Raw genomic sequence first — 9,194 nt, 5'->3', positions numbered from 1 at the left:
CCAACACCCACCAACACCCACCAGCATCCACAACACCCACCAGCACCCGCCAACACCCACCAGCACCCGCCAACACCCCCCACATGTGGTATCGTCTGGCTTTTCATTCCAGCTATTCTATGGGCGTGAAGTAGAATCTTACTTTTTTTGCTTTGATTTGCACTTAGTGTTATTCTACTTTTTAAAGATTTTATTTACTGATTTGCGAGACACAGAGGCAGAGAGGGAGCACGCACACACGTGGGGGGAGGGGCAGAGGGGGAACGTCAAGCAGACTGTGCTGAGCAAGGAGCCGGACACAAGGCTCGATCTCCCGACCCGAGATCATGACCTGAGCCAAAATCAGGAGGCGGATGCTCAACCGACGGAGCCCCTAGGCGCCCCGCGCTTAGCGTTATCCTCCTAAGCCAGGTGAAGCTGTCCTGGGAGGGAGCCCAGGCTACCCTCAGGCGGATGTTAGAGCCCCAGAAAGGAAAAAGACGGGGCCCCCATCTCCCCAGCTCTAACCGGCTGTTCTCCAAGAGGATTCACAAAAAATATTTTTTAAACTGAACCATCGAGACCCTAAAAAGGAAACAAATTCAAATTTTCCTCTGGCAACAGGGAGCAGAGTCTTTCTCAATCTCTGAAGAAGCTTAAGAGAAAAACTGGGGCGGGGAATGGCCAGGTGGCAACATACAAAATTGACAAGCACTAAACACAGTGGTTCTTGGGCCCAGCTTTACCGTAGAATCATCTAGAAGCTCTTAAACGCATAGCCATGCCCAGGCCCTGCTCCCTGGGAGCCCGGGTGGGGTCTGGGCAGTGTTGTTTTGAGAAGCTCCCAGAGGCAGGTCCTGAGGTGCAACCGCGACTGGAGCCCTGATAACAGGGATTGCTTGGGGTGGGGCTGCAAGGGCCTTTCTAGATTCCACGGCCGAGTATGGACCGGGCGTCTGGGTGCCTTACTCCCATCCCGCGGGGTTGAAGCCAGCCAGCAAGCGATGCTGCCGGTGGTGTTGCTCCAGTGCGATCCTGAGATCCCCAGAACTGGAGGGGTGGGAGGCGCTGAGCTCCCCGGAGCTGCCCTGTTTTCTCAGCACGGGGCAGCCAGGACGGCAGCCCAAGCAGCCTGGGAGCAACCAAGGACCCCCTGGGGCTCCTCCCTCAACCCCGGCCCTAAATGCTCCTTCCACGCGTGTCCCATGACGCACAACGAGCTATGACTATCCTTTTTTTTTTTTAATTGATGGAGAAACCGAGGACCAGAGGGGGTGAGTGGCTCGCCCAAGGTCACACAGCGTGTAAGGAAAGGGACTCCAATTCAAGCTGGGGTCTGATTCCAAACCCTTGAATAATCAACCCATGCACCCAGCCACCTCCGGAGGCAAAGCCGACTTCCAGGTGTGGCAGTCCATCTACCTGTCCGTCCCTCCCTCCGTCCACTCAGGGCCAAACCATCCCTAGTTGGACGTCGGGCCGACGAAACCCATGCGGATGCGATGCGGCCCCGGTTGTCCCCCGGCCCCTCTCCCATGGCTCGTGGCCGACAAGCGGGGCCCCAAGAGCTTGGGGAGAGGCTCGGCAGGGCCTGCTGGAGACGGTGGCAAACCGGGGAGTGCACCAGCTGGTCGCTGTAGGGGAAGGCAGCCCAAGAGATACGCCCCCACCTCATGGTCCCTCGTGGCTGCACCCGGCATCGTGTCACTGCTCCCTCCAGCGGGGAGCCTGCAGCTGGCCGAGGGGCTGGCTTTGGGGTCTGCCAGCTACCGGGCCCCTGGCCTTGAGCACGCCCCCCAGCTACTTCGAGACTCAGCTTCTGCATCTGCACAACAGGGACAGGGTACACACGTCCTGCACGGAGTTGTGTGGATTCGAGGAGCAGACACCGCTGGGCGGTGGGCACAGGGCCTGGCACCAGCTGGGTGCTCAGTAGGCACAGGGTTGTCTGACCTGCCCGCCCCAGGAGGAGGAGCACGGCTGCCCCACACCCCTGCTCACCTCGGACACCTCCTAACACCTTGCCTGCAGATTCAGGGCGGTGGTCTTACCCACAAGCCGCTCCCAGCCCGGGCCCCTGGGAGCCACGCAGCCTCCTGCAGTGTGCACCCCTGCCTTGGCCCAGCAGGGTTCAGGCCGCCAGCTGGTCGGCGACTGGGCCCCACCGGTGCGCTGACCGTGGACGAGCAGGGTAGTGGAAGGCCTAGGCTCGGGCAGGGGCGAGGCCCACCCTCCGCGGGCGGGGGCATCGGGGGCACGCGGCCCAGAGAGCCAGGTCAGCTTCAAGGAGGAGCAAGAGGGGCTCAGGCTCACCCCCCGATGTGCTGAGGCCGGGCCCGGGCCCTCTTACGGGACGCCGCCAACAGAGGAAGAGACAGCTGCTCAGGGGAAATAAAAGAAAGAAAAATGAGAGAGAACAGGGATGGGGGTGGACAAGGAGACCCAGGAAGGTCCGGGGGTCTGGGGGTGGGGGTGACATCTGAGCTGACACCTGGTGACCCCGGAGCTAGGGCTAAGAGACGGGGAGGAGCCAGGGCAGGACATGGGGCAGGAGAAGGGACCTGAGGGCTGGCAGGGCCAGTTCAAGCCCGCCACGGAGGCTGCGACGGGGACCGGGGTTTCTTCCAGGGCAGTGGGGAGCCACAGAGGGCTCTATCCAGCGAACAGCGGATTCGGAGTTACCTTCTCAGACAATCGAGTCCGCTGCTATAGATGAGAGGCGGGAGGGGGTAAGAACAGCCGCCGGACCCCCCCCTCCCCGGCTTGGGCTCCGGCACCCGGATCAGAATGAGCAACTCAGCCGCAGAAAGAACCCCTGCCCGCTAGTGTCTGCAAGAGGCTCACACGGGCTCCATCCCGACTGTCACCCAGCTCTAAGCACACACAGCTCTGCTAGGAACAGGCCTCGGGCGCCCGGGGGCTCAGCGGTCCAGCGTCCGCCTTAGGCCCAGGGCGTGACCTCGGGGTCCGGGGATCGAGTCCCACATCGGGTTCCCCGCAGGGAGCCTGCTTCTCCCTCTGCCTGTGTCTCTGCCTCTCTCTGTGTCTCTCATGAATAAATAAATATTTTTTAAAAAACCAAAACCAAAGAACGAAGCCTCTCCTGTAGTCCTGATGCCATTAACACGGGCTGTTTCCTTCCGTGTTTCTACATGTGTGCAGAGTATCTTAATACATTTACTTTATTTTAGGATTTTCCCGCAACAGTACTAACTTTAAAATTGAAAAAAAAAAAAAAAACTTTATTTTTTTATTTCTCTAAAACTACCCCCATCACGGGACGGGGAAGCCAGCAGGCGGCACCCAGCACCCAGCGAAAGACGACCTGGGTCGTGCCTGAGGCCCCGGGCTCAGTGGGCCGCAGGGCCGGGCCTGGGGAGGTTCACCCATCAGGGGCGGCCAGGCTGCAGCGCACCGATGCCCAGGCCGGGCTCCGGCGACAGCGGGCAGGGGGCGCGGCCGATAAGCAGAGCCGGGCACTTATCGGCCGGCGCAGCAGGCCCCGGAGGTATCGGGAGGGCCAGGTGCCCGCCGCACACGTGCCCGTGCAGACGCCCAGCCCCCACCCCGGGCGGCCCCCCTGTCCCCCTGGCTGGGCCTGGGTGGCCCCCAAGCCAGGGGCTCCCGGTCTGCTGTTTATGTGTCTGGGACACAAACACAAGTGTGACTCAGCAGCCAGGGCAGTGAACGGGGAGGTCCCACCCCAGGCGGGCTGTGGGGTGAGGCAGTGACCGGGCCCAGGCCTCGGGCGGGCGGCATGGGGCCTCCTGATGCGGAATTCTCCTCCCGAATCCTGGCTCTGCCCCAAGTGGCTGCGCCCACCCAGCCTTGGTTTCCTGTCTGTGAATGGGGTGCAGTCGACCTCTGGCCCCGCCTGCGGCTAGGAGGGGTCAGGGAGGGAGGAGCCCCAGAGCCCGGGCAGGGGTGCAGTCAACCTCCTCCCCTCACCCACGGCTAGGAGGGGTCAGGGAGGAAGGAGCCCCAGAACTTGGGTAGAGGTGCAGTCAAACCCCTCCCTGCAGCCAGGAGAGGTCAGGGAGGGAGGGGCCCTAGGGCACAGGCAGGGGTGCAGTCAACCTCCCCCCCCCGACCCTGCGGCCAGGAGGGTCAAGGAGGGAGGGGCCCCAGAGCCAGGGCAGGGGTACTGTCAACCTTCCCCCTACCCCTCCCCACCCCGCCCTGCAGCCAGGAGGGGTCAGGGAGGGAGGAGCCCCAGAGCCCAGTTCTCACGCGCCCTGGGGCTTCAAGGACCCCAGGCCCAGGCTGGCAGAGGCCATCATGTTGGACCCGAAACACGGGGTACCTCGTCTACACGCACGATGCCAAGGGGCAGGGGGCAGAGGCGTAGCCTTAAGGCGCTTCTCTCACCCCCACCATCCTGCTTGCCCGGCTTCCCTGCGGCCCCCCCATGAGCGTCCCCCGCCCGCCCCGCCTGCCCTTTGCCCCCCCCCCGCCCCGTGCAGGGGGAGGCGGCCACAGTCATCCTCCCAGGGGCAGGGGACACAGCCGCCACCCCAGGACAGGCGGGAACCAGGCGGCCGCACAGCCCGGGGTGCCCAAGCACTGGCCCTCCGCACCGCCGCGATGGCTCCCGGAGCAGGGGTGCGGGCCGGAGGGCGCGGGGGGCCCTGGGGCACAGACGGTCCACCACGAGCTTCCAGGGGGCAGGTGGCGGAGGCCGGTGACACGGCAGCCTGGAGCCACCGGCAGCCGCCCCCTTGTCCCAGACGGGAGCCTCAGTCATCCCTTCTGTCAAACGGGACATCGACCCACTCCTCGAGGGCACTTCGGGCACCCCGGGCCAAAGCCCCACCCGAGCTCTCCCTGCGTGGAGGCGCTTCGGGTCCCAAGTCCCGCTGAGTGGGGGCGCCCGTGAGACTTGAACACGTCAGTGAGGAAGCCCAGCTGCCCCCAAGGGAGGGACCCAGGCGACCCAGGGCACCCCGGTCCCTGAGCACGCCGAGCCTCAGTTTCCCCGGGGGTGAAATGGGCGCCCAGCGATGACAGGCCTGGCTCTGCCGGGGGGGCCCGAAGGTAGAGAGAGAGGCCCCAGGCCACCAGGGACAGTCTCCGCAAACCCCCATGTGACCCTTATGCCCCGGGACGCGGGGAACCCGCCAGCAGTCTGGGTGAGGGGCTTCTGTCTCCCCTTGGGAATAGTCCGGCCTCCCGTATTCCAGGCAGCCTTGATCCGCTGCCCGCCCAAGCTCCCCACCCTCCCTTGCACTTAGCTCCGGCCGAGTGACTACGTTCTGAACGATGAGGTGGACGAGGAACACGCTGTGCAACGCCCGGGAAGTCTCCTTGGGACATCTCAGCTTGAGGTACTCCCTTCACCTTCCTCTTCTTCCTTTTGCCGCCTGGAACTTGCACATGAGGGCTGGAGCTACTGCAGCTATTTTGTGCCATGAGACGGTCTTGAGAAAGTAAGCCTCGCAGTAAGATAGTTTAATGGGGAGTTAAAAGGAGCATGAGTTCCTGATGACTGCAGCACCATCACTGAAGCTCTGGACCGCCTGCTTCAGATTTTTTTTTTTTTTTTTTACATGGGGAAAGAAATGAACGTGTAAGTAGCTAAGAACCAGTGTTATTTTGTGGTTTTCTCTTGTGTGTCACTCAGGCTAATTCTAAGTAATGCAGGCACGTTGAGACGGTGTATGTCCAGAGTTCTGGATGCCAGGGACAGAAGAATAAAATTAAATAGGCTTATGCAGAAGGAGGAAATTATTAGTGCTTTTAACAGAAAAGCCCAGGATCTAGCTTCAGGCATAGCTGGATCAAGGGGCCCCCAACGGTGTCACCAAGACCCTCTCTCTTCTCCGCTCCTCAGCTCTCCCTGCCCCTGTGCTGGCTTCCTTGTCAGGCAGTGTCTCCATAAGCACAAATCATCCCTCCCCATCCCCACCGGGTCCCTGCGGCTCTAGGCTTATCTGCTCCCAGCCTGGCTTCCCAGCAGAAAGCGCTTCCTTCCCCAGGAGTTCTAGTAGAAGTCCGGGACTGACTCTCGGTGACCCAAACCAGGTCACATGCGTATCCCTGGGAGCCAATCACAGGGGCCCGGCGGGGGCGGGGGGGGTCCGTCTGAGCTGTGGGGCTGAGTGAGGGGTGGCTCATCCATCAGGGAGGTAGGCCAGCTCCTCAAAGGAAAACCTGGGGGGTGTTCAGTGAGGAAGGGGTGAATCCTGGGAGGCAGGACCAGCCGGTGCCACCAGGGATCACCTCATCTGTGCAAGAAGCCGAGGATCAGGGAGGCCTGGGGCTGGTGGGCCCCAACCCCACCCCAGCGTGGAGGTGACGCCGTGCGGCCCCGGCCCTGGCCCAGTCCCTCGTGACTATGCCCCCAGGTTGCGAACAACAAGCCAGTGGTCTCGGAAGCCCTCCCCTCCTCTTTAGCCGTCAGTCTGCTCATCAGGAAAGTGGGATAATGAGGCTCCATCTGGTAAAGGAAGTACCCCCCCGCCCCCCACTGCTGGCTGGAATCCCCATGGCTCACGTGGCAGCCTGGAAGTCCAGGGGGGCCGCTCCCGGCCTGGGCATCCTGCCCTGGCCCCGCCCCCTGCCAGCTCAGACACCTGCCCACGCACGAACTGCACCTGTGGGCCTCGCACCTGTCTCCACCTCCGGGAGGGGAGGAACATCCCCCCTTCCAGGAGCGGCCGAAGGATTGGTGGGGAGCGGGGGCCCAGGGGATTTTCAGCACAGCCCTGACTCCCCCACTGTGGGGCTCAGGATCACGCTCAGCTGGCTAGATGGGCACCCCCCGTGAGCAGCGTGTCCGGGGCACAGGACCCCAAGGAGCTGGGCACAGAGTGGGGCCATGTGGTGTGTTACAGAGCCAGTGATCGCTGCGGGCCCCCAGAGCTCCATCCCCAGGGAGCTTGCACCCCAGCTATCCCCAACCCCAGCCCCACCGCCACCCAGCCCTGTTGGGGCCACTCCTGGGGGCTCATCCCCACCCCCGAGGTCAGAGGGAGAGAGCAGGGCAGCGGGCAGTGCAGCCAGTGGCCCTCGGGTGTGCCAGGAGGACACGGTGCCCGGCACATCCTGTGTCCACAGCCGCAACCTGGGCGCATCCCCCCCTTCCTCTTCTGCCCCCGGGGCACAACTTCTCTCCCTCTCCTCCCTGCCAGGCTGGCTGGGACAACTCACCACTCACACTTATGGCTCTGCTGTCCCCTGAGCCCAGGCCCGGTCACCACCACCCTTGTCCCCGCCTGCACCCCCAAGCCATGCGGCCCTGGTGGGCCAGACCTGCAAGGTCTGCACAAGCCTGGATGCTGCTGACACACTTAGTGTGGCCCTCGGACCACGGTGGCAGCTCCAGGCTTGTCAGCACGCGTGTCTGGGAGCGAATGTGTGCGCACCTCTGTGAGTGGGCACGTTTGTGTGTCCACAGTGCATCTGTATGTCTGTCTCTGCACATACACACATGTGTGTCTGGTGTGTGGAGCGTGTATGAGGTGGCTCTGTGTGCATGAGCGACTGTGTGTGTCTGGGTGTGTGCACGTATACGTGCCTGTGTACACGTGCACGGGGGCCTGTTCCTGTATATATGGGTGTGAGTGTCCGTGTGTAGCATAGAGATGCAGGGGTGAGTGTGTGACTTGTGTGGTGCATCTGTGTGTGTGCATCTCTGAGCGTGTATGTGTCTGTATGGGGATTGGGGAGAAAAGGAGAAAGCGTGAGTGTGAGTGTGTGTGTACACCTGGCCCTCTAGCACCCAGGATGACGGCACAGGTGCAGCTGAGGAAGGAGCTGGGGCCCCCTTGGCCCCGTACACTGGCTGCTAGGGACACAGGCCAAGAAGGGACAAGGGGTGCCACCCCTGCAGGACAGTCACTGCGCGTCCTCGGAGAGGCAGACGGGGGTGGAGGCAGCCGCGCTCTCCCTGGCGGCCTGGGTGGGGCTGGGGTCCCTCACCCTCGGGGCAGCCCCCCTCCAGGGCAACGCGGACACTCCGAATGTTCCCTGCGAGGGTAACGGAGACCATCCGTGAAGAGCTTCCAGCACGGTGCCCGGCCCAGGGCAGCCCCCCGAGGTCGGCGGCTGTGCCCATCGTCATTATTTACGGTCCCTGCGGTCCCCACCACCCCGGCTCAGCCGCGGCCGCCCTGCCCTCCCCTTGGAGCCGGTGACTTTGGAAACTCTCTTCCGTGTGCCACCCCCCGGAGCCCTCGGGCCTGGGACCCAGGCGGGTGTTTTCAAGGCCCCAAGGCCTGTCCCCGAGGCTGCCACACGTCGATAGCGACAGGAAGTGGGCTGGCAGCGTGTGGCCCCGCAGATAACCCTGGCAGCGCCCGCAGCCCCTGCCCAGCCCCCAAGCCCTTATCAGCCGCAGCAAATGTGTCCCCGAGCTGGGAGCCCCACGCTGACCTCCCTGACCCCTGGCCGGTGCGGGCAGGGAGGGGGGCGGGGGGGGGGTGACGGGGACAGAGCCGGGTCCCTGGTGAGAAAAGCCACCCTGCCTGGCCGGCCTCACCTGACCTGACCCTGGGAGCCCCGACTCCTCCTGGGCAGAGGCCAGGGGTTCTGAACCACAGAAAAGAGGGAATCAGTAGACCTCAAAGTGGAAGAGGCCTGAGGAGGTCACTGGGGGGTCCCAGGGAGGCCCCCTCCCCACCCCAGTGAGACCCCATCTCACTCCCCGGCCCAGAGCCGACCACATGCAGTGACGGCCGCCGGGTTCCAGGGTCGGGCTCACCACGCTTCCTTCTGCCCCATTCCAGCGGACGTCGCCGTGACGTTCTCCGTGCCTCCCTCCGTCCCCTGGCCCAGCCTCTCCGGGCTCAGGTCGGCCCCACCACACACTCTACCTGGAATGGGTGGTCCTGAAGCCCCTGCCACAAATCTCTGACGCCCACTCATCGCTCCCTGAATCAGATTCAGAACGCTGGCAGGCTCCAGGGTCCCCGAACTCAGACTTTTGGGCTGAGAGCTGAAGGAGGGACTCAGCTGGTGGAGGCTAGAGGACTCCGTAGCACGTGCAAAGGGCCTGTGGTGAGCTGGGACTGGTGATTCCAGCTGACAGGGAGGAGGTGAGTGTGGGTCCCAGTCCACAGTGATGGCACTGGCTGTTCCTTCAAGGCCCACAGGGAGCCACAGGGGGCTCTGAGCTGACAGGCGTGATCTCTCTGTCTGCGTGTGGAGCACGGACTGCAGGACGAGGACAGCAGCTGGGCAGGGGCCATAGCCAGGGGCAGAAGAGAAGAGGCGGT

This window comes from Canis lupus, chromosome 26 (assembly GCF_048164855.1).
Source record: "Canis lupus baileyi chromosome 26, mCanLup2.hap1, whole genome shotgun sequence".
Taxonomy (NCBI): Eukaryota; Metazoa; Chordata; class Mammalia; order Carnivora; family Canidae; genus Canis; species Canis lupus.
Note: the sequence above shows the minus strand (reverse complement) of the source record.